Genomic DNA, 25,468 nt, shown 5'->3' with positions numbered 1-25,468 from the left:
TACACGGATACTTGGGGCCAATTTTTTCACTCAGCTTCACCCCTGTAAATCTATTCTTGCTTCCTGGACTTCAGTGGACCTGAAGTGTGTGAAGATGGAGTAACTGAGGGCCAAATTTGGCCAGCTGATCTGTATTTAAATATTTCAAGGAGCTGATTTCAAGGGGTCAGTTTGCATACCTCTTACTCTCATCGGTGAGCAGTTGCTCATGTGAGTAGGCCCATTGAAGTCAACATGTACTCTTGTGATTACCCTCTAACTGATGTGAGTAAGGTATTCACAAGCTGCCCCAAGTGAAATAAGTGAAGATCTCTGGAGTCCTCAATCTTTGCTGGCAAGCTTCATCTTTGATGTTTATTGACTCCATCCCCACCTGTATTCAGTGCTTGACAAACACAGTGCTATGTCAGCTGTGGCTGGCCTGTCTGAAGAATACAAAATGCCAGTCAGTCAGTGGTGCCTTTTGTGTTTCAATGTGACATCAGAAACTTCATTGGCATACTTGCTACCTGTATTACATTGATAAATGCTTTGAATGTGGTTTATGTCCAGTTAGGACTTCTTAAGGATGGTGGTGAGCTCAGTTCACTCCACTGACTTGGCCATCAGGGTGACATCAAAGTAGAGAGATCAGAGCCTATTTGAGGGAGATCCAGCAAGAGCTAGATTTAATATAATTCCGCTATCATCTGCCATTGTCCAATTTAATTCCATCATGGTAACACAAAGAGCACAGTGAAAAGCTTGTATTTTCTGCTTTCACCAACTTAGACTTTTTTTTCTAACTTTGTTGCTGATGCACGACAGAAGATGTTCCATATTTCTTGATCACATATGTGCCAAGTCTTAAGCTGATAAAGAGCCTGATCCACGGCCCATTGCATTCTCTCTGCTCTGTTAATGAGCCAAATCCTGAAATCCTTACTTGATTTGTACACAGGCAAAAGTCAGTCATATTGAGATCACTGGGAGCTTTCAGAGTAAAAACTGAGTTAGGACTGGAGGATTTAGGCCAGTGTGTAGACACGGAGGAAAGGAACCACTTAAAACTGAATGTAAATAAACAAATAAAATCTAAATACTTAGGTGTTTATTTAAGGACTGAAGAGCTCCATGCAAAACAGGAATTCACCTCAACCTTGGCCCTCACTCAAACCAAACCTGAATCTAACTGTCTTTGAGTGTCAGTGTGGATAATATTTTATCTCCCATCTCCTCTGCCACATATCCACATGCAACTGCCATTCTGCTGTAATTCCTGGCTGTGGCTGGAAGCTGATGTGTCCAGCAACCATGAGAGAGGCCGTTCTTAACCGTAGCTGGCCTGATAGGACCCAGACAGTATTAGTTTCCTTCCCAATTTTGCAGACACAACAAATTTGGATAAGGGCAGATAATCTTAAAATAAGCTCCCATATCTTTGCTGCTCATCCAAACTGAATCTTTGATCCCTTAGAGGTTGGTCGATTTCTAATTTTATTATTTATATTCCTTCCTTTGGATCTCTATTTAAAGGATTTATATTTTGCCTTTGAAAGTTAACTGAAGAGCAGCAAGAGCAAAGCTCATTAATATGGGCAGCTTCCCATATCCTCATTTATACCAAATCTAGTTTACAACATCTCCATGCCAACAATGAAAGGAACTGGCTGCAGCTTTCTTTACAAAATACAGTAGTAAGTCTTGGACAACCATTAATGTGTTGACCTTGCCAAGGGGGAGAAATGTCTCTGGTTGAGAATTACTTTTTATTGCAAATTTAGGATGACAAATTTTACTGCTCTACTTGTGGCTTGGCATAACCACTGTGTCTCTCAAGATGATGTCTCACAATTTGTTTTATCTCATGCTATTGTATAAGCCCAATCCTTGATTTAATATCTTTTTCCCCATGATTCAGGCTAGTTTTCTGCTCACCAAAGTCTCTGAAAATAAGCACCAAAACTTTCCTTCTGACATAGCCATAAACCAGGGGTGGGCAAACTACGGCCTGGGGGCCACATCTGGCCCTCCAGGTGTTTTAATCTGGCCCTCGAGCTCTCGGGGTCTGAGGCTTGCCCCGCTCTGGCACTCTAGCTGAGGAGTAGGGTCAGGGGCTTGCTCCCGGATGCAGCGGCATGTCCCCGCTCCAGCTCCTAAGTTTAGAGGCAACCAGGGGGCTCTGCACACTGCCCCCACTCCAAGCACTGCCCCCACAGCTCCCATTGGCCAGGAACTGCAGCCAGTGGGAGCTGCAGGGGCAGCAGCTGCAGACAGGGCAGTGCGCAGAGCTGCCTGGCTGCGCCTCCATGTAGGAGCTGGAGAGGGGACGTGCCGCTGTTTCTGGGACCTGCTTGAGGGAAGCGCCGCCCAGAGCCTGCCCCCCGACGCCCTGCCCCAGCCCTGATCCCCCTCCCACCTTCCAAACCCCTCGGTGCCAGCCCGGAGCACCGTCCTGCCCCCCCCAACCCCTCATCCCCCACCCCAGAGCCCACACCCCCAGCCGGAGCCTTCCTGCACCCCAATCCCCAATTTCGTGAGCATTCATGGCCCGCCATACAATTTCCATACCCAAACGTGGCCCTCGCGCCAAAAAGTTTGCCCACCTGTTTTAAAAGGTGGTGTTGCTATAACGAAAGTATGTGGCTCTGGTGAAGCCAGTAGATAGAAGGCTAGAAATACAGACTGTGAGAGTCACCTTTTTATGCCAAATCGAAATGTCTTTAGAAAGTTGCTTTCCCGTTCTTTGTCTTTAGTTACCTCGGCTAGCAGCGGTTTGAGATTCTGAAATTGAACCAAAACAATCCAAGATTGTATTGTTCTTAAATCCAGCTCTGCATCACCAAGACTAGCATTTCCTCCCACAGTAGAACTATAAATTGGCAGGCCACCTCTTAAAAAGCTTAGAGCAGTGCCTGACCTGTAAAATGTCTTCTGTACTCGTGAACAGCAAATCACTGAAATGGCAGAGGTAATTTAGACTTCTGGGAATCTTCTTAGCATAGCTGCGCCTATTGAATAGTGGTCCATTATTTTTTCAACAATGGCAATTAATGGCAATAGAACCAACTCAGTGTTGGACTGCAGCTCCTGTCTGTCTTTTGTGCCATTGGGGATGAACCTCTCCTTCCCCAAGTTTCTTTTTATGGTCAGCTGGGGATAAAAGCTTAACGTTGTGCCTCATGCTTTAGGCAAGTAGGAGTATCAATTATTCAGTTTCTAGCTATCACAGAGATGAGTGTAGTGTAAATATATGATGAGCAGATACCTGTGTGAGTACTAGTAGGTATTCTAAGAAGATTCTCTAGGGCCTGTTTTCTGCCTAGTCCTCATGCAGGGGTGTGGTGTGGGGCAGAAATGAACCCATATAGCCAAGCAGAATTTGAGTCCATGCACTCAGGAGCACAGGGACGTGTCCCTCATTTCTCCCTTCGCAGGACACTCAGCTCCGTGAAAGGGATCAGGAAGCTGGCAGAGCTGCCTGCCTCCCCATGTGCCAGCCATCCAGGAGGAGGCTGTTGCATTCCCTTTAAAGGCGAGTAGCAGTTTGCATGCTTGGCTGTGCACCAGGGAATCCCGGAGACATGCTGGTCTACACTGCCTCCAATGCAGGGCTGTGCCTGCAAGGCACAGTCTAGCCCTAGAGGAGCAGATTTCAGTATACATAAACATAAAACTAGCTAATTCACATACATGCTTCAGAAGCAGTCAGAGCCTATGCTGCTTGGTTTTTATATCGTGATTAATTTGTGACAGATACAGCAATTTCCAGCTATGTCTTTGGGAGGCCATACTGTATTAAGTTGATGCATCATTGTGGGCCAGGGATTATATGTAATTCCGTGACCCCAGCATCTCCAGGAATTAAAAACAGTCAGGGGTGATTAGGCAAATTCACTCAGGTTGTAACATCCCCAAAGAAGTACCACCACCTGGAGAGGCTCACATATACAGGTTTAAACTGCATTCTCCAGAGACCAACAAACAAAGAAAGGACTTTGGGATAAATAGCCTGAGTTTAAACTGACTCAGGGCCTGCTTTCTGACCCAGCAAATGAACAGGACCTTCTATCCAAGGCAGGGAGTGGGACATTCTTAAGGGGAAGGGTTCGAAGGACTGACACTTGCCAGAGACTAAGGTTGTTGTCTTTAATATTTTCTTTGTAATGCTTTTACTTTCAGAATAAATATGCTTGTTCAAAAAGGGTGGTGTGGAAACTTTTAATGGTGGGCAATTATGTTGTTCATAGCCTGTGTGGTGAATGCTAAGCAGGCCTATTTAGGCAGTCTGACCTGCTGGGGAACTCAGTGTAAGCAGGAAACTGTATACCCTGGAAAAAAAACGGTCACAATGGAGAGAGGCATGGGTCTCTGCCTAAGAGAGATGACTACTGAGTCGCTGGGAGCCTAGAGTTGCTCATCGACGGAGCAGGAATACAGGTGCAGTTGCCCCGAACTGTGACAGTATTTACAACAGGGATAGCCTTGTTTCTCTTCAGGACATTTTATTTACCTATCTTCTTTTATTGCTCTCATTACGAACGCTGACACATCATCATATATGAACAAGATTATTCCACGCAGAAAATGGGACAAGTCCATATATCTGCACTAAACCTACAAGCCTTCTGAATGATGATTTGCAGTGACATTAATGGGAACCCTAGCGGCCAGATTTCTAACGATATTTGGGTGATTAATCATGCAGATAGGCACCTAAATACGTTAAAAAATCTGGCCCTAACTGACTCCAGCTCACAGGATTGGGCCAATAGTGAGTTTTCTTCTGAGGTGACATCCAAAATTGTAATGTTCAGAAACTCTCGGATTCCCTTCCACTAAACTATTTTGAGTTAATCAGTTGATGATCTGTAACTGCTGTTTTTACTCACTTCATGGCAGCTATGTAGTCTCTTCTTTCTCTTTCCTTTATTTCTTTTTTTAGCATTTCTAAGTCCATTCTCACTTGTGCTCCTGCAACACCCATTGACATACAGATGTTATAAGCCCAGTGCAATTTTGTAAAGATTCAATTTTTTAAATTAATTGACTCATGAAATATATTTAAGAGGGTAGAAAATGTGCTTTTGTCCTATTTTTAGTATTGAAACGAATTCTTCCCATCTGTGTTAATTAGACCATTGTAAATACTCTGCACACTTTAATCATTTAGTCTGTGTTAGCTGAAACTTGTAACCATAAGTGAGAGCTGTTATTGCAGATTGCTTGTGCAATAGACACCCCATCTCCTGGAATTTCAGTGACAACTCCAAATCAAATCCCAGTTCATAATGCTTCCCAGCTATGATCTGCACTTAGGGTTTGTCTACACTTGGAGCCGGGGATGTGATTCTCAGTTTGTGTAGACGTAGTCAAACTAGCTCTCATCAAGCAAGTTTGCTAAAAATAGTGGCTCCAGGGTTGCAGGAGTGGTGGCATGGTCTAGCTATGCAGAGTACAAACCCGCCTGTACCCTATGGGTATATCCTCAGCACAGCTAGACCTCGCTGCCATTTAGCTGCAGTAGCATGGGCAGCAGCACACTATTTTTAGCATGGTAGGGCTAGGAGAGCTAGGACAAGTATGTCTATGTGGGCTGAGAATCATACCCCAGCTCCAACAGAAGAGGTAGCCTTCTCCTTTTATCCCAGAACAGTTAGGGCAAGGGGACAATATATAGTATTTAATGCCCAACCTCATGTAGCCTAGCCATGGAGTTTTCATATTATGCTTCAGCTAAGAGTTGACCTTAAAATTTAATTCACAATGTAATGGTTCTTGAGAGCAAGCAGAAGTATTGTAGTCCAAGGAGGAGTCTGGTTAGGAGCAAAGTGAATTTTCACTCCTTTGTATAAAGGAGAATAATATGTGGTAAGATGGCCGATTTTAGTCTGGTGGGTCCTGCGCTTTTCTTGGTGGGGAGCTAAAATGCCACCCTTTGCTCCTCGCTCTGAGTCCCAGCCCCTCTCAACCCCTGTGGGTTTCTTACCCTCGTCCCCATTAGGTGGGGTTACCCTTGGTCCTTAGATGCTGGGGGGAAGGAAGTCTCCCTGTCCTGCTTGGCAGGGTCTCCCTTACTCCAATTCTCTGGTCTTCCAAATCTCTCAACACCCCTCCAAGCTCCAGTCCATTCTCCTTCCTCCTCCTCCTCTGTGTGCCTGACACAGGGGGTTTTATGTGGTTCCTAACAGGGCCTTAATTGACTGCAGGTGCTCCATTTAACCTGCAGCCACCTTCCCTAGTCTACAGGGAACCACGCCTTACTTAGCCTTGAGCTTATACATTTCCCCTCTAGCACTCTCCCACTGCTCCCTGGCCCTCCTGTATCACAAATAGTATAGAATTTTACAATCGAAACCAGCCTGGCTTCTTTGTCCAGCGTATGAACTATTTGCTGTGGTTGCTTTGAGCAAGTCCATTATTGTACTATGTTGCCTTATGTGTGTACATGGGTGTTGGGGGGGGGTGCAATTTAAAACTTGTTAGAATAGGGATGGAAGTCAGGGTGAGTGGGCAAACGTAAGTTTGGAACTGAAAGGCTAGCAATTGCACACAGTGTAATGTTTAGCTTTCGTGAAGAATTTCAAATGTTCTGACCTTTGTTCTTTACTAAAACACGCACTCCCCGTCAGTACCTGTCCCAGGCCAGGGAAGCTAATGATCCAACCAGAGGAAAAAATTCAGCAATGAATCCTGGTCGCATGCCACCTAACGCACATTGCGCATATCCTAGGAAGATTCTAAAAACATTTTAATAGATATCTACGCATGGCCTTTAAGTCGATGATGAGCTCTTTGGGGCAGGGGCCATCTTTTTGTTCTGTGTGTGTGTACAACTCCTCACCTGGTGGGGTCTTGGTCCGTGGCTTCGGCTTGTAGCCGCTACACTAATACAAATAATGAATGTTAATAATTAATAACATAAAAGTGTTTGTGTAAAGAATTTTTTTCTTTATTTTTAAAGAAAAATAAAACTTCTCAGGAAGAACTAGAACTAACACCTAACTTTTTAACAACTCATTTTTTTCAGAATTCTTTTAAAAATAAATGAAACCGCTTTTTCCCATTTACATTCATAAACTTTAAAGCCCTTAAACCTAAGCATTTATTAGGTTTTTTTATTGTCCACCTTCAAATATAGCTCACTAAAATATGTACTTGGCAGTCGTAAGTAGGGATCAACAAGAAGTCTGTCTACATAGAATAGGTTACCTAGGAAGGTGGTGGAATCTCCATCCTTAGAGGTTTTTAAGACCCAGCTTGACAAAGCCCTGGCAGGGATGATTTAGTTGGAGTTGGTCCTGCTTTGAGCAGGGGGTTGGACTAGATGACCTCCTGAGGTCTCTTCCAACCCTGATATTCTATGATTCTCTGATAGTCTCTGAGGCTCTCACCACAGTGTCTGAGCACCTCTCGATCATGAACAGATTTTGTACGTGCATGAAGCCCAAAGTAAATTAAATGACTTGCCCTAGGTCACCCAAGATTGCAGTGGGTGATCTGGGCATTGAACAAGGGCTCCCAAGTCCCAATGCAGTGCTTTAATGGATAACCACAGCATCATGCAAACTCCTGCCAAGGGATTTGGTCACTTTAGGCAGCTGACACAGCCCCTGGGGTCTATAAAAGAGGCTTCAGCTGAACCCCTGGTGGCTCTGTTTTCTTATGGGTTCTATAAGGCCTTCATCTCCCCATTCCCATTAGCTCTCTTTGCTCCCAGTGGAGCTTGTACATTCTCCCAGAGAGATGGCAGAGTTCACGATATTTGTGGAGGAAACGCCGAAAAATATAGAGTCTCCTCCTGTGGATGAAAGACCAACTCTGAAAAGAAAATCTTTATCTTAAAATCTGTCTGCTCAGCTAACTGGCCAGGACAGTGATTGGGGCTAGATGTTTCTGTTTCTTTTTAACGGTGAGAGTCCCAACCAAAATAAGTCATCTGACATGCATGTATTCGCTTTAGAACATGGGGACACGTGCACTACGCTAGTTTGAAAGCTGTTTATGAATTTTCCTTTTTGTGTGTGTGTAAAACACTTGAAAAGCAAAAAGGGGTTTTTTGTACAGCACTGATACCTGGAGAGCCACATGCATTTGGGGGAGGGAAAGGGTGGCTGTAGCTGTGAACTAATGATATTCCTTTTCCTTGTTTTATGGTTGTGATGAATGACTTTGTATATGCATTGATCTTGCCTTGTTAGAAAAAGCCAGTGAAACTTAAATATAGCTACACTACTCTGATCTTTGTCTCTTGAAAAATATATACGTCATCACTAGAAACCATATGATATTCGGTTTCTTGTAAAGTAGCCTAAGTATGTGCACATGCATGTGTTTCTTAAAAAGAGACCTGCAACCCAGAGAGAGAAGGCTCAGTAATACTGAGTCTGTCTCTGCTTGGCTGCCTCATGTAAGTGGATTCCTTTTCATTGAGTATTAGTTGCTTTTTTTTTTTTAACCACCATTTAATTTTAGCCGTCATCATTCGCTGACACTTTATGCTTTTGATTGGCCATTCTCACTTCCTCACCCCCTGAGATGATGTTAGCCTTGTGGGTTTTTTGATGCAGATAATAATGGTGATGAACTGTGACTGATTCTTGCTTTGGGTACATTACCATGCACATTGTTCGTTGACGGCTTTGAAATTTAGTTATTTACAATGTGGCTGCTTCCGTTTCCAACCTGATATTTATGGCTCTTCTTCTTGTCTTTTCCTTCGTAGGTTCTTGTACTGTCAGTTAACTTCCTGTTCTTTAAAGTAGTATTGTTCTTTAAAGTAACTTTTTTTTTTCGTGGGGCTTCTTCCAGATATGCGGTGTTCCCTCTGGCTGAAGTTTTGCCTTCTTTACAACCTGTTGTGCCTAGTGGATTGCACTAACAAATCTGACACTTCAGCTGATTTCTGTTGAGAACTGATTTTTCCTTCGCATTCTGTTCATTTTTGCAGTTTTGTGCATAGATACATTCAGGAATATGTAATACTTTCTCTTATTCAGACTTCAGTTTGGCAATGCAACAATAGCATCAGCATTGCTTCATGTTGGTATATGTAAACAGGCATATGGTTATGTGCACTGCTGATTGTCTCAGAAGAGCTATTCACTCTACATACAATTAATTGCTCTGTCAGTCATTGCATGCCATGTACCGGCAGCTGCAAAACAGCTGCCATTTAACTAGTTCCACTGTCATAAATATGATGCTACTATAGGCAGGTGAATAGTATTTAAAGATTGCACTGGTCTCTCCCAAGCATATTGGAGAGTTACTGCAATAAATTAAGGCTTTCCCTCCTGACATACACACAGTGTAGAATGTTTGTTGCATTAAAGAATGGATGAGTTGTTCTATGAATAACTCTTTGCAATTAAATAGCATTTTGTATATTCAAAGCTCTGTACAAACACTGGGTCTGATTCAGGGACCTGACCATATTGCACCTAATACAGCACTGGGGAAGAGGAGAGCAAAAGGGTCTTTAAATCACCTTTGCTTTGTCCTGATTGCAGGGGTGCTGAGCCAATCTCCAACGCAAACTAGAGCAGTCTGTAGGCTGTGGTTTTCTATGGCCCCGTGAGCTGTTCAGAGGGGCAGCCAGAGGTGTGACTTCATGACGACACCCTGTTTTCTCAGACCACATCTACAATATACTCCTTATACCAAGAACTGCCCATGGGAACACAAGAACACAAAGCTCTGGCAACCTATTGATTTTCCCCATCCTTATTTCTATTATTCCTATATCTCCTTTTTTGTTTATGCTAGTCATCGATTATGGATTAAAACAATGCAACAATGATACATATGGCCTAAAATGGCACAATTCAAGGCTATTTGATCTAGACTTTGCTGACGACATCACTCTTATCAATGAAGATGCCAACTTTCTACAGAAATGCACAAACCAAGTAAAAGAAGTAATGGAGAAGATAGCTTTGAGATACAATCCAAAGAAATGTTAATGTGGACTAGAGGGACAGAAATCAAAATTGAAGAGAAACTGGAGAAGGTGGACAATTTTACATATCTTGAAATCACTTAGCCAAGATGGTACTAGTTCCGAGGAAATAAGAAAAATCGGGAAGGCAAACACTGCATTTGGAAGACTCAAAAAATCTGGCAACTCAAAAACATCTCCCTCAAGACAAAACTGAACGTGTATAAAGCAATTGTTGTCGCCATCACAACATATAGCAGTGAGACATGGCTTGCTGGGGATATCACAGTGTAACACAGAGAGCTGTTACAGCCTTAAAAGCCCCAGTCAGGAGGGAGTGAGATGTGAGTCTCTGCCCAAGGGAGGTGACAACCGGGAGCTGGAAGCGTAAAGTGGGTGTCCTTGGTGGACCATGGAGGGAGAATACAGGTACGGTTGCACTGAAGCTGACATCATTAGACAGTTACCTATGGTGACATCAGGTTCAGAGTAAACTAAAACAACCAGTCGGGTTTGCAGTTTGAAAGTAAAACCTCTCACTATGCTTATGTTGTCAGACCCAAATATAGCAATTTCCTGAAATATTCTTGAAAGCCCTTATTGTATTAAGTTTATTTATTATTGTGGTCTGGGATTGTATATAACCTCTCAAGGAAGTGATGTGACAGATATAAGACCTGGGAGTTCAAAACATATACTGAAAATATGCCAGACATATGTATAGAATTTTGAGACAAGTGCTAAGTGGATTTCCTGGGGAATCCTTAAGGAGAAGTTAATGAAAATTCCCCAACTCAGTTATGCAAAATCCAAGCATTTTGAAGCTACATCCTGAGGAGAGGGCGATTGTCTGCTGATTTCCTGTTACAGAAGGCTGAGATCAAAGTCCTGAGCTGGATAAAGACATGGCTGATCCACACAGCCTGCGCTCTGGTTCTGGATCTAAGATGGATGAACTTGTAACCATGGGGAAAACCCAGTTGTGGGTTTTGAAGGACTGACACCTACCAGAGCCCCAGGTGGGAGCTGGGGGTGACTTCTGGTGCATTTTAGCATGTGTGTAGGTTCTTTTATTGTTTAAATGTTTTACCTGTAATGCTTTTATCTTAAGAATAAACGTGCTTGCTTAAAAATAACTGTGTGGTGACTTATAAGTGTTGGAAATACACTGGTCATAGCCCTTGGAGAGAAAGCAATGTGCAGACATTGGCCTTTTTAGGCAGTCTGGCTTGCCGGGGATATCACAGTGTAAGACAGAGAGCTGTTGCAGCCTTAAAAGCCCCAGTCAGGAGAGAGTGAGATGTGGGTCTCTGCCCAAGGGAGGTGACAGCGGGAGCTGGAAGCCTAAAGTGATATATTATGTCTTCATACATGACTGCATCTCAGAAACAGTGAAGCAGGGTCCAGCTTCTTCAGAAGCTTGGGCGTTTAAAATTAGTGGCCTTTGTTCAATGTCACATAAAGTCAACTGTTCTACGTTTCTACTTGTTCTGTTTTTATATCAAACTATCTGCTTTAAGGCCAATCTAGTATTTTCTATATTGTATCCCGGCCACTGTACATATAAATACAGAACTTTTGGGGCCATGTTTAACTAGCATTTACATTAGTTGCTGCTGGTAAAAAATTTCAAGGCAGAAAGTCTACTGGGTATGAAGGTTACATCAGCTTATTATGCATTTATATTACAGTAGCATCCAATGGCACCATTCAGGATTTGGGGCCCCATTATGGTAGGTACTGTGCAAACACAGTAGAAAGAGTCCCCATTTTGGAGAGCTTACAATCTAAAAGCCACAAGAACAGATAAAGGGTTAGGGATTGAAATATACCACCAAAGGAAGTAGCAGAAAGTGATAGAAACCTTTGTTGTGGAGAAGAATAAGGGAACTGAAAAAATGGTGGTTATTGACTGGGACAGGGCGTGGCCAGGATGGGGATTTGACAATTCAGCAGATCCTACCTGCAGGACTCCTGATGGGACACAGCTGTACCTTGTAAACATCTGGTGATTGAACCCTGATGAGAAGCCTGGACAATGCCTGTTCTCCCTCACTCGTATGGCTCATGAGAACTGGCTAGCCCAGGAATTTAATTTACACCTTCCTGTGGTAGCACCAACAAATCTGCTCTTGCATAGAGGTTCCTACTTCTTTGCTTGGTAGTCGTCACACCAGACGTGATTATATATCGGCTAAAGATATAAATCCATTCAGTTGTAATTATGTTATCTTGTTAGGCATCTAACTGTCTGATAGGAAATCAGTGATTACATTTCCATTCAGAATCTTTCTTCATCAGTTGCAAAACAAGCCCTATGATTATCCCATCGCAGTTGTGAGAACAGTGCCTTCATTATTACACTGCTAATTGTTTTCAGTTGAAGAGTTACGGGAATTTAGTTTTTATAGACCACCCAGCCAACTACTTTAGATTTGGTGATTTTTCTCATTGTGGGCAATGTAGCAAATTGATTTTATAGATTGGGAAAAGAAATGAAATTTGTGTTGTCTTTTTGGGACACACAATAGTACTTGTCTGCTGGACTTTGTGCTTCCACCATGCCTTTCAATCCAAAGTGTTATACAAATATTCATGAAACACTCCTAAAAGAGAGCTGCAGTTATGCTCACTTTGCTGATGGAGAAACTAAGGCATATAGAATTTAAGTGGCTTGCCCTAAATCATGAGGTGACTCAGTGGTGAGCCAGAAATAGGATTCGGTTCTCCTAACTGCTTCCTACACTGACCCAACTTGACTTCATATCATAGAATATCAAGGTTGGAAGGGACCTCAGGAGGTCATCTAGTCCAACCCCCTGCTCAAAGCAGGACCAATCCCCAATTTTTCCCCAGATCCCTAAATGGCCCCCTCAAGGATTGAACTCACAACCCTGTGTTTAGCAGGCCAATGCTCAAACCACTGAGCTATCCCTCCCCCCATATCTATCATGAAATCTTACAACTGATGATAATATCACAGTTATTCCAGTGGAAATAATGGCTGCAGATAAATGCTTTGTGTTGTATTCTTAATGCTTATTGTACTATTAACTTAAATATATATTACATGCAGACAGTGGTAAAAGAACATTAAGAGAACAGTCTTTAATTACATGATCACAGGACCTCTGCCTCATTCAGGGCACAGCATGGACCTGCTCTGAATCACGGTTGTGTAATGAAGGAGGCTGTTGTCCCACTCTCCTTGCCTAGCCAGTCCCAGTCTGCAGCCCAATCACTAGTCAGTCTCTCTCCTTCCCCTCCTGCTCCAGTCCCAAACTCTACAGGCTCCTTGTCCCAGTCCGTACCTTCCCTCCCTCTCTCCCTCCCTCTGCCCCACTGCCAGTCTGGCTCGTCTTCCCTGTGCATGTGAGTCAGATAGCTTCCTCCTCCATGCTGCCTGGGAGTCAACAAGGGGGGTCATTCAGAGCATGAGTGGGAAGACTTTGTTCCCGTGCCTGGTCCCACCCCAGCCCTGCCCTGAGAGGCTAGGAGCTGCAATGACAAGGCTTTGCATTTGTAACCCTGGGCTGAATAAGCGGGGTTGCTCTCTGGGGATGGCACATGCATGATGCACTCAGCATTAGGAGCTATGAGGGAATGAACCATGCTCATTGAGGATGGGATCTTCAGAGATTTTAGCTGCTGAAATAAGAACTCTCTATGAGCATGTGGGAACCAAGATATTCCAAATCTTACAACTTGGCCAAATGTGGGTGGATTTTCACACAAACAGCAAAAGTCACATCCCTGATACACAGCCCTCCCCCACTCCCTCCTTGCCAAATTTCAAATCTCTGCTTCAAAGCTTGGGGCTTCCCAAGGAAAAGTTAATGGGGCTTTTTTAAGAAGAGCAAACAATGTATTTTTCCCCTAGCCTTTTCCCTAGAAACTGCTGAAATGTTTTGAGTGGAGCTGTTCAAAATTTTCAGCCTGAGGCAGTCACCCAGCATGGAAAATTTCAGCCCAAATGGTTAAAGTTTAGCAAATGTATGAGTAACTGAAAGCAGGGCTTTATACTAGGAAGTATCAGCCAACCTTATTATTACGTGGCACAACCAAAACCAACTATAATCACCAGGGTATTAATTGTCTACTGTATTGTGAAAAGTCAGTAAATAATTCATTTTTGTATTGTGATCTCCTGTCATGGTGAGTTGGTAAATATTGCTAATGTCTCTGAGCCCATCCATACAAACTGCTGGACACCTTCTGGAAGTTGTTTAGTTCTTTCAGAGGTGGTGTAGAATGTTCAGTACCTTGCAGGGTCGGGTATTTGAGTAGCCCATAAAAGAAAGCATGCAAAATACTGCATGCTCTGGGCCAAATTCAGTCCTGCTGTATGTAGACCCAGTTCCATGGAAGTTAGTGGAGTTACACCAGGACTGAATTTGGCCCCCTTTATTTTCTATTGCCAAGAATAAGCAGTTTCAGCTCTACCATTTCAGTCACTTGTGCTTCAGGATGGCATTTAGTCATTACTAATGTGCAGTTACTGCTCTATTGATAGGCTACAAGCAGATTTCTACAGGTTTTTGAGTTACTCATGGCACTTCTAACCATATCCGTGATGTGACTTTATCCTGCAGCGTGTTGGTTTATAAATCAATATATTTCTTCACACCTCTGCAAAAGCAGTGCCAACATGTAAATATAAATAATTATGCTGGAAAGAAACTTGGTAAGAAATACTTTAGTTAGAAATGTGAAGTATGTTACCATACAATGGCATTTTTTTCATGTGTCTGGCAATCTTTTTTGTGGAAGCAAATGTTTCAAGATAAGGATAAACTAAATTGATGTGAATGAAGTGTCTTAATGCAGTATCATAATACAGGCAGATGTATTAAAGATGTACTGCTTGATTCTACTCTCACATCAGTGGAAATCAGGACAAATGTCACTGAAGTCAATGCATTTGCGCCAGGTAGAAGTCAGTGTGAGTGGAGAATAAGGGACACTGACTTTCAGGGCCCAATCTTGAGAGGTGCTGAACACCCACAAGTCCCATTGAGTGGATGTTGTGAGTACTCAACACTTTTCAAGATCAGATCCTACCTTACCTGTAGGATCTGAGCCATCCTTGCTGCTTTAGAACTGAATGCTTGAAGACCTTTGAGAAGACAGTGCCATAAATAAAGAGTTGATTGCTGAGCATTGTGACAGAATTAAATTCCAGTGAGTGATACCTTTTGAAATTAAAACAGCTGCTGCGGGTGTTACTGAGGGCTTCATCTGGCCTACAGAACTTTTATTCCTGGTGATGAGGCAGCAGCTCTAAAAAACCCAGCTTGACTCTCAGAATCCAGACTGAGTTTACAGGCAGTTAGAAACACACACACCCTATACACCCAATTCTAAAACTGCATTTTTAGTCATTTTTCAGAGCAGAATTGCATTCTAAGAGGGAGCATTTCCTTTTTTTCCAAGTAAAGGTTTCCACATGTTTTTTTCCCATTATCCCACTTGTTAGGTTTTTTCTGCCTCCTAAAGTGAGGTGCCCTGCTGTGATCCATGCTCTGCTTGTTCTGTGTATATTTTTAATTCAGTTGATTCAAATGGGCATTTTTGCTTAGTTCTCTAGTACTTAAGTTCCAAGTGTATGGCTTCTGTGGAGTATTCTTTTGAAGGATTTCAGAGACTGAGATTCAAATGTGTTTTTCTAGGTACAAATTTAATGCAGCTCAAGCCATTTAGGTCAAGGCTGTTTCATTATATTTAAATAAATATTATATATTTATAAAAAACAAAAACTTGTAAAACTAAAAAAAAAGTTTCACTGTTCTGAAAAATCAATCTCTATCTCCAATATATATTTTATTGGCATGCAAATAATGGTTCAGAATTTATTATTGATTTAGCTAGCTATAAAAAATATTTGCTTTATGATCCCAGCTCTGGGAATTTCAGGGGATTATTTAGGCGCTTATCAAACCATGTACTATGGGGACATTTCTAGTCCACGAGGCTCGGGAGTGGGCCTGCTTGCATTTGGAATCATAACAAAGATTAATCTTTGGAATCTGTCACAGTGCAATGGACAAATCTCATTTATTTGACCAGATTCAGAAGGCCTGCCTCTTGGATCAGCACTTATCTCCTAGCCAGAAGGTCAGGAGCTAGGTTCTGAAGCTGGGGAATTATTTTTGGGTGTGTGTGTGTGCCAACCAATACATTACCAGCTGTTGACAGGATTACACCAACTGTTTTTACACTGAGCTAAGAGGGTTCCTACAGAGATTCTTTAATGAGATGAACATAAAAAGAATGTCATGGATGATTCGTAGAAACTGTGTAATTAGTAATGAAGCATTGGGACCTGCAACACCCACATGCCATTTATACTATTACTAAACCCATGATTTTATTATAGAATAGCAGTATAGTCATCTGGTTATGAGTACCACTTTTTTTCAGGGATGGCAGGTAATTTTATACTTCCAGAAAAGTGGATATGGAAGGTCTGAGGTTTTGTGAATTGATTTTAAAAAAATGAAGAAAAAATTCAAGTGGAACATTCTAAAACTGGCAACGCATTGGTTTTAACTTTTGCAAAATAAAATAAGTTTCTGTCTGTTTTCTCCAACCAAAAGGGAACAGAAACTTGCACATTTCCACAGCGTTTTAAATTCGAGAACTTGTGAGGCCAGATGCTCAGTTGGCGTAAAATCAGCATAGCTCCCCACTGAAGCCATTCCTGAATTACACCAGCTTAAGATCTGGTCTGTGTGATCCTTACTAATTCTTCCTGTCTATCCCAATCTTTTGCATACTGCAGTATGAACAAAATGTAGCTTCACTTTTTTTACTGCATATGAGAATTGTAGAAGTTAGAGCAGGATAAGACCTTTCAAGACATCTTTTCATCCCTCTGCAAATGCAAGATTTTTCCTAATAGTACATTCTCCAGTGTTTTGCTAATTCTACTTTTAAATGACTCAAGCATTGATTAATCAATAAAAGTTCAGCTTTTATATTCCCGTTTGTCCCCCAAAAGGAGAGGTTTTGACCCATAAGATTAAAGGATGCTGGTGAATCATTCTTCTGTCATCTGTGATGTCAGCGTTTATGTGGGAATAGTGTTTGCTGGTTAACCAGTGCTACAAAGGGAGTACAAAATATTGTTATCTGCTCCACAAAAATTGTTGCCTTAAAAACATTTCTTGCTACCTAAAAGGTGCTAGCTCTTTTTATATGAAATGCACTGGGAGTTGAAGTGTAGTTCATAGTAAACAGGTGTCTACCATATCACAATGGATCCTTTAGCTGGCAGACTCAGAAGAAAGACCCAGGGACTGAATGAATTTACACTTTCATCTCTCAGAGGTAGCTCTTCCAAGTCAGGATTGAAGTGCATTGCTGGGCAGGGTGAAGAAGCTTGTATTACCGCAGCTGATGCTGTATCTGATCTATGGCTCAATAAAGGATTTCAGTTTACAGAACTGCCTGCCCTGCCCTAAATTAATTTTACAAGCTTTACTGGCCAAGTTGTGTTTCAAAAGAAACATTTATCATCCAAAGGGCTTTACACATCAAAGTTTAAGGTAGGTTTTTTAGATTTTGATCATAAAATAACTGTGTGTGTCTATTATTGGTCTTAATGTTGTAATTAAACTTTGGTTAAAAATGAGCTCAGAGGTTTTGCCTTAGATTTATATATTTTGTTTGTTTTTGTTTATGGAGGGGCTGAAATGAACCCGTCATCTCAGTCCACCATAGCAAGCTGCCTCGGTTGCATCTATTCCATCCCTCCTACTGGATGGAACATGAGTGACCTATTCAGGGGTGGATTTTGTTGTTATTGTTTTGCTCTCTTGTTGCAAGAGGCCTGAAAGCAGAACGTCAGTGCAGTGTTGTCAACTCTCATGATTGTACATTCTGTTTGGTAAAGCCCCAGCTCCTGGAATCAGGTGGAATGTGTGAGAATCGGAGCATAAAGTAAGTTTCTAGCCCTTATGGCTGTATAGGAAAATTTGAAAACATGAACCCTAAAGGCTCAGAAACCAGAAGGCAAATAAAAAGAACCCCACATTTATTATTTTTTAAAAAGCACCCGATTTGGGGGTTTGAATCATGACTGTTCAGTGCTTGGGGTTGTCCAGGCTGTAAGTGTTCCAGCTGACAGCTGAGCTAGTGAGGCTTCTCCTTGGGCTTAAGTAGAAGCCTGAAGGGCACATGAGAAGGGCTGTGGAAAGTCTTGCCAGGGAAACCCAAACCAAGTGAAACACTTTGGGGCTAATTGTATGGCCCTGCTGTCCTGGGGGGTGGGATGGTGTTGCTGGCTAACCCTTTCCCCTCACCAGGCATCTTCAAAGACCATTTAAGGGGTCCTTTCCCCTCTCTCCCACTCCACGGTGTGTCTTCTGGGGGGTCTGGTAACCCCCAGCCTCCATTATGCAGCAGCATGACATGAAACATTCCTTCCACCACTACTGGTGGCTGCTCAACAGAGGGGGCCCAGGTAGTGGGCAGGGTGTTCTTTCCATGACTGTTCAGTGTCCTCAGTCCACTTCCCAACAGACCGGCGTCCCCAACACAAAAACCTACCACCACATTTGAATCTCGTTGGCACCTTTGTGGGCTGTCAGCATCAGGTCAGAGACTGCAAAGACTGAAGAGGTGCTGGGTCCTGTCATTCCTACAGGTGGTCCTTTCAGGACAGGGCTGAGCTGCAAGAAGCTTGCATGGCTACTGTCCCTACTGCCGGCAGTATGTGTGTGTGTGCACAGGCCAGGACCACTACGGGTGACTGTGTGTCGTGATCCATGGCCGGATGCATGTTGCAAACACTACAAAATCTGCCGTGGTTCAGGTTGTGTTTGGCCGGGTACTGCAGCTGGCTGCAGAAAGTAGTTTCACCAAAGCCATCAGACTGCTTTCTGCAGTGTTAGCTCTGGTCATTCTCTCCCCTGTGCTGATTGGCTATTGGGCTTCAGCCCCCTTGCTTCCCTTGCCTTTCCATCTAGCTAATCCTCTCCCATCAAAAGGATTTAAATAACCAAGCCAAACCAAAAAGCTGTCCGATCTCACATGACCCTTACCATCATTGCACGGTTCGCTCTGCGTGTCCGTATTATTCCTCTCTCCCATCGTGTTGCCTGTCTTGTCTATTTAGATTGTAAGCTCTTTGGGATGGTCTCTCCTTCTGTGTCTGTACAGTGCCTGGCACAATGGGGCCCTGTTCTGGGTTAGCTCCTACGCTCTGCCATAATAAACTGGATAAATAAGGGAGGGGGCAAGGAACTTCTCCCGCATTTGTGCCCTTGCCAAGAGCCAGACGCAGTCCTCCTCCTTGCATGTAAACAGGGCAAGATCAGCAAAAGGCTTAGGCCATCAGTAGCGCTAACCTCCTCAAAGGAAGGGAGAGACCAGGCCACAGCTCTGCCTGCCCTCTGTCAGCCCGCAGAATGGGCGCTGCATGGGGAAAGGGATGTGATTGGGAACTGCTCTTGCCTGTGCTGCCACAAAGCTCCGGACAATGTTGGCCTGGATTCTGCATTGCGCTAAACCTTGTGCACCCCTCTCCACCTGTGCACAGTGGGTGCATAATGCCACTGCTCTTACCCGGTAGCACGATGCGCCTGCTTTGCACGGGTGGAAGTGCCTATGCAAGGCACGGGGCTATGGAGATTCAGGCCTGTTGCATCTGCCTCAGGCCCAGTGCCTTTGCAAGCTTCCTGGGTCCCTGTACTGTGGCTCTGTGCTTTTAAAGGTACCACGCAGCCCTTAGCTTATATTTTCAATTCTATTGTCAGTACTTTCTTCTCAGAAAGTGGGATGGACATAACAGGAGGTGTGAATAAGTGGAAGAAATGCTGGAAGTTAGATATTGAGCCCGTCTAGTTTAATGGGGGCACAGGAGGGGATTTTAGGTGTAGTGCCACCTTCGGTCTTTCCTAGTTGTACTACCTTATTTTAAAACCAGCTTTGTCGAATGCTTGTGCCTTGGAAAATCATTGCTAATACAGTTTCATTAAAAGCAGTACAGGCAGAGTGGAGAGACCGGTCAAGTTTCCTTTTTACTGAAGTAAAATAATATATTGTTGTAAAACAGATTACATTGATCTGCCCCAAGGCAATGTGAGGTGAAGGAAAACTGTAGCTGCTTCAGTCTTTGGACCATTTTATGTAATTAACAAAAAGAATAAAGGTTGTGAGCTCAAATCTGTCCAGTAGAGCAGCTCTTAGATGACAAACAAAATCAAATCCTAAGAGTAAAACAATTGATTTGTTTCTAGCATTTGCAGTGGTCTGAACCTTATTTTTAAAACATTCCTGGTCAAAACCTTTGGCATTGGGACCAAGTCTAAAATCCATGGCAGGTAAATGGGTACTAACCAGCTTCGATCCTGTGCTTTTTCCTTTTCTGGAAAACTAAACAGAGTCTCTCATAATCATAATCAATTTGTGTCAGTGACTGGAATACTAACACACAATTTTTGTTCCATGATTGGCAATGCATTGCATAGAAACACTGGGTGCACTACACAGACACCTAACATCATGCACGTAATGGACAGTAGACTCTCTGTTTTTTCTTTACTTTGTTTCTTGAGGAAATATGTTGAAGTAAACCTGTTACATTTCTTACCACTTCACTGTCCTTTACTATCACTCACTTTCCCCATCCTCCTACTCTATCAAACATTTCTTTACTGACCTCCGGTCATGGTCCAGCAGCTCAGATTTCTCTGTCCCTCTTACCTACCTGCACTGCTGCATCTTTGTTCTGCCAGATCACGGGAGTCTTTGTTCAATACCATCCTCTGCTCTGCTCTTGGCTCATTTGCCCCACACTTCCCACTGTTTAGTCCATCACATCAATCAGCAATCATTGCTCCCCTTTTGCATCAGTTTTCACTGTTCATGTTCCTGTGCTATTGAACAATTCTGGTGAAAATCCATAGACCACACTGATTTTCTGCACTCCTCAATTTGTCTGCTCTTCCTTAAATTCTGCCAAAAGCCTTCCCTCCTTGATTGGCTTACACGCCTTCCCTCTGTCACCTCTTTTCTCTCTGTCTTCTTATGCACTCTTAGCTTCCTCCCCACTTTGCTTTCTGCACAAGATTTTTCTACCTTTTTTTTTTGTCCTTTCAAGTGTCAGTATCAAGTGCAAGCTCTCCTCTTCCCATGGCCTCACCCATCTATTCTGCCTGGACCCCAAGCTATCCTCTCCTCCTTCATCCCATTCTCTGATTTAGAAGTGTCCTCCCCTACTCTTAACCTCCAGTCCCTGGATTACCTGCCCTTCCTCCGTTCAACTGATCCTCTTGATCCCATCACCTTCTGCCTTTTCAACTCTGATCTCCTTTTAAGGTGTCTCAGGCTCATCACAACAATGTTGAGGTGTCCAAATTTACTAGTTACTGTTGAAAATATTGGCCTTACTTTCTTAAGTACCATGTGCGCCTGGGCATATGTGCAGCTTTTAATTAGCACATATTCAAAATGTTATGCATTGTATGCACTGTACAAACAATAATTGAATTAAACCATGTTTTCCTTTTTATTTTTGAGGGATCTACTCATTGATAAATGGCTACATATTTGTTCATGCTGAGTAGTGTGTGTGTGTGATGTTACATTCCTAACTAATTCCTTCTTGCTACCGCTGTGGAAATGTCACCACGGGATAGCTAGCTACAGAAAAGGCCCCATGTGGTACATTTATAGCTAGGGAACATTATGAGCGGTAATCTTAGATGCACAAGGGTGTCTCATTCTGTGTTTTGTTAAAATTTCCTTCCGCTTCTGATCCTTTATGCACATTAGTGGCTGATCCTGTGCATAGTAAACTCAGTGGCAAAATTCCCACTAAAATCTGGGTGCAGGATCAGTCCCCAGCTGTGTTTACAATACAGGTATTCATCTGACCTTGAGTACAGGAGATCAGAACAGAGCTATTAGTCTTGATCATTATTAATATGGGTGCATCCAAGTACCTATGTTTGATCTCTGCACACTGCTGCCTTCTCAGCTAAAATCATCCAGAAGCCTGCAATAAATCTACCACTGTTTTTTGTTGGTGGTGCATCGTGCATCAGATGCAACCAACCATCTGCTTAACATTGGGCAAAGTATGTTTTGTGGGGTTTTTTTGTTTACTTTACATTTTTACTACATGGGTTTCTTTTTTGCCCTGTCCTTTGTTTGTAAATACCTTTTTGCTTATCTTGGTTACACTAACGATCACTCTAGATTTCTGTTATGTTGTGTTTTAGCTCATTTGTAGCTGTGTAACCTTTATCTTTTTCATCAGAAATGTGTTATACTTAGTGTCTTCCCAATGGTGAATGATTTAAAAGTTAGAGGAAAAATCTGTTTGGTTTTTTGGAATATAATGCGGGGGGGGGGGGGGGGACCTCTCCCCCATACACACATACTTTTGCCCTGTATAATAGAATATAAGCAATATTCAAGAAGATGACATTCACCTCCAGGGGTAGGGAGCAGGTGGTGAATGCACTGCCAGCTTCCCAGAGTGTCCAGAGACAATGACAAAATCAGCTTTAAATTCCAGCAGAGGCTCAATAAGAGTTATAATCTTAGATGCAGAAGTGTCTCTTTCTTTTGTTAAAATTTAGTTATGTGGCTGATTCTTTTGGCGTATGAGGGGCTGATACTGTGTGTGCATTAAACTCAATGGCAAAGCTGAAGGGCCCCAAAGGAATCACTGCCTCTTCTGGGTGCCTTGGCCCTAACATTCCCTGGCTGCTCTGTGGACATTGCCAGTGAGATCTGAACTGTCCAGTCAAGTGGAAGTTGCACAAAAATAGGAGCATTGCAGCCAAATTCTCCAGGCAGTTTTACTGCTGCTGGGAGCCACAGCCTGGCTTCCACTGATAAAAACCTGGGGCAAAATAGAGAACACCCAAGGCAAAGTAAATACACCTGGTACAGTTTCAATTCTGGCTTTTCTTGTTAAATGTCTACCACACAGCTTACAGAACGTGTCACAGGAGTGAGTAGATGTTGCTGTAGGAAGCTGAAACTTTTTTTTACTTTTAAAATATGATGCAATCTTAACATTTCATAAATGTTGAGGGCCAGAACCTCTGCTGATGTAAATCAGCATAGCCCCATTAACTCTGTGTTTGGTTTATACCCCTTGAGCATCTGGCCCTGAGTGTTTTGCCTTTAGATGTACTTTTTTCCCCCCTATATGTAGGTTATAGTGCAAAAAGTATACATGCCTGATATTGGTTTATATTCAGTCTTGTACTGTTTATCACCTGGGAAGCCCACCATGGAACAGCCAAATATTACTGAGTTTGACTCATCACTCCTTTCTCAGATAAAATTCTCTTTGGCTTCAGATGGGAGCTTTGCCTGGGGAAAGAGTGTTGAACGGGACCCTCTCTGAGAAGGGACCCACAGCTGTGTTTGCAGCAGAGTCGCAGTGGACAGCTGTAACTTTTTAAAGATAAATATATTATTAAGCCTGACAGTTTTAATAGATCGATAACTACATGGTATAGCAACACATATTCAGCAAAAACAATTTCTGTGGAGCATAAGCTTCACAGTCTCTGGCCTTAATGTTTATCAAGAGCCATTTATGGGTTTGCACACAGTCCTTTATGAAGCACTTATTGATTAAGTAGTGATGCCCTCTGGTCCTTGGACATGGTTGACTATTTTTCAATTAAAATAAAAGAATATCTGTGTTACAGGTTCATTTCGAGCAGTTTAAGTGTGGTGCCGTGAGAGATGCTGTTGTCCATGACGGGATGGGATTATTATGATCAAATACTCTACTTTGACTTCACCCAGTGGCCAAGAGCTTCATATGGTAGACAGCCAAGGACTGGACTTTTACTAATAGTGTAACAGGTAAGTCTATTGAAATCAGTTAATTTGTTGACAGCTTCAGGACTTCTATTAACTGCAGTTGTTCATAGCATTATATATCGCTCCCCTGTTTGTTTTTTTATATTATATGGCTCCTTTACTGTATTAACTCAGAATGTTGTCTGTCATTTAAATTAATCCTTCTATTTTCCAGGTGTGATAAGGCAAAGACCAGGCTTAAGATTCACATTAGATAAGAACAATACAATTTTAATCACATACCTCTGAACAATAGGGAGGAATACAAAGATGTGCTTAGACATTATATTTACTCTGTGTGTGTGTGTGTATGTGTGTGTCTTAAATTGTGACAAGGTAAGCACTTGTTTTTCCATAAAACCGTTTTTTACTGTGGAAATCTGTTTTCCGCAAACAGATACAAAGAGATTATTCAATTTCACTTCCAAATAGCTCATGCATTACCTGAGAAATTTTGCTTTCTTAAAAAAGAAAAATGTTTTCGACTTAATCAAAGGACAAAAATCCAGTGGGATGGACTCTGCTCTCCCTTGCATCTGCGTAAATCAGGAGGAGCTCTGCTGAACTCAATGGCATTGCACTAGTCTGAAATCAATGGAAGTAAGATAAAGCTCAGGCCTGTAGAAGCTGAGAATGGCCAGGATATGTGTTGTTTTATTTCAAGAGCTTGAGAACCCTTCCTTACCTTCAGGCAAGTCTCCCTTTTGGTGCCAGGCTAATTAATCTCGCTGCTCAGAACTATCCATAGAAATGAATTTACTTAATTTGATGTCATCTGGTGCGATGAGAGTCAATCAGCCACTGCGGAATATAACCAAAATTAAGCTCATCCGCTGTTTCTCCAACAGGCATCTCAGTAGTTTGGGGGCGAGGAGTGATTCTCTGTATCTTGCTTTCCTCCCCCATGCGAGACTGCAGCTAAGCCAGATTGTAGAAACCACTCATTAGTCTGACACCATGAACAAAGTGCCAGACTGCTTGGTGGTGCTAGTGACTGTCCTCCTTGGGACATGAACCCCCATGTTTATCTGACACTGGTTAAAGTGAATAATAGTCATCGTCTGTTTCATGGCCAGGTAAAAGGGGCCATTTACAAGTCTGTTAAATTTTCTCAGTGCTGCTGTATATATGTACTTTAACAGATTTGACAAAAGAACTATTTTTGTTCTAATGAATGGGGGGAGGAGGGGAATACAGCCGATTTACTGTTCATCAGTGCATTGGAGATAAAAAACAATAATTAGAGCAAGAGGCATATTTGTAAACCTGATTACAAACCTAATCATATATTCATAATGTCTGTCCTCTGAATTCAGAAGTAATTATTTAATGAATATATTTGTTTCAAATATTTTCACCAAAGCCGTGCTGCATGTGTTATACTTTGTTACTTTGGCAGGCTCAGAAGGAAGGAAAAAAGACACAACTAATGACTGAAATAAGATGGCAGTTTACACTTTGGAGAATAAATAGCTGAAATTCGTGTGGTACAGTATGGAGGAAGTTTAATGGTAGTGCTTTCTGTTAAAACAAAAACACATTGTTTAAACTCTGGGCATCACGTACTGGTCTTTCTCTGTAGCCCTAAGGTTACTTTATACTAGGTGAGCCGTAGGCCGACAGCATGTGTCTATCATAGGCCTAACTCTTTTATTCCAGTTTTATTGTGGTGTAGCTCTGCTGAAATACAGTTATATTGATTTAAAACTGGAG

At 42.5% G+C, this 25,468-nt stretch overlaps 1 protein-coding gene across 3 annotated transcripts in view; it reads left to right on the top strand.

Annotated features, from left to right (window-relative positions):
* Nucleotides 1–25,468, top strand: part of LINGO2 (leucine rich repeat and Ig domain containing 2) — a 777,598-nt gene that overhangs the window by 483,481 nt on the left and 268,649 nt on the right. For 2 of the 3 annotated variants that reach the window (XR_012639613.1, XM_074953495.1), the window contains exon 4: nucleotides 23,599–23,758. The gene's annotated coding sequence lies outside the window, so the exon portion shown is untranslated. Of the gene's footprint in view, nucleotides 1–9,747; nucleotides 10,050–23,598; nucleotides 23,759–25,468 lie in introns of those variants that run through there. The other variant, XR_012639616.1, reaches the window with a different exon arrangement.

This window comes from Natator depressus, chromosome 5, assembly GCF_965152275.1.
Source record: "Natator depressus isolate rNatDep1 chromosome 5, rNatDep2.hap1, whole genome shotgun sequence".
In the NCBI taxonomy this organism is placed as follows: Eukaryota; Metazoa; Chordata; order Testudines; family Cheloniidae; genus Natator; species Natator depressus.
The sequence above is the reverse complement of the archived record's forward strand: the minus strand, read 5'-3'. Positions and strand labels throughout refer to the sequence as shown.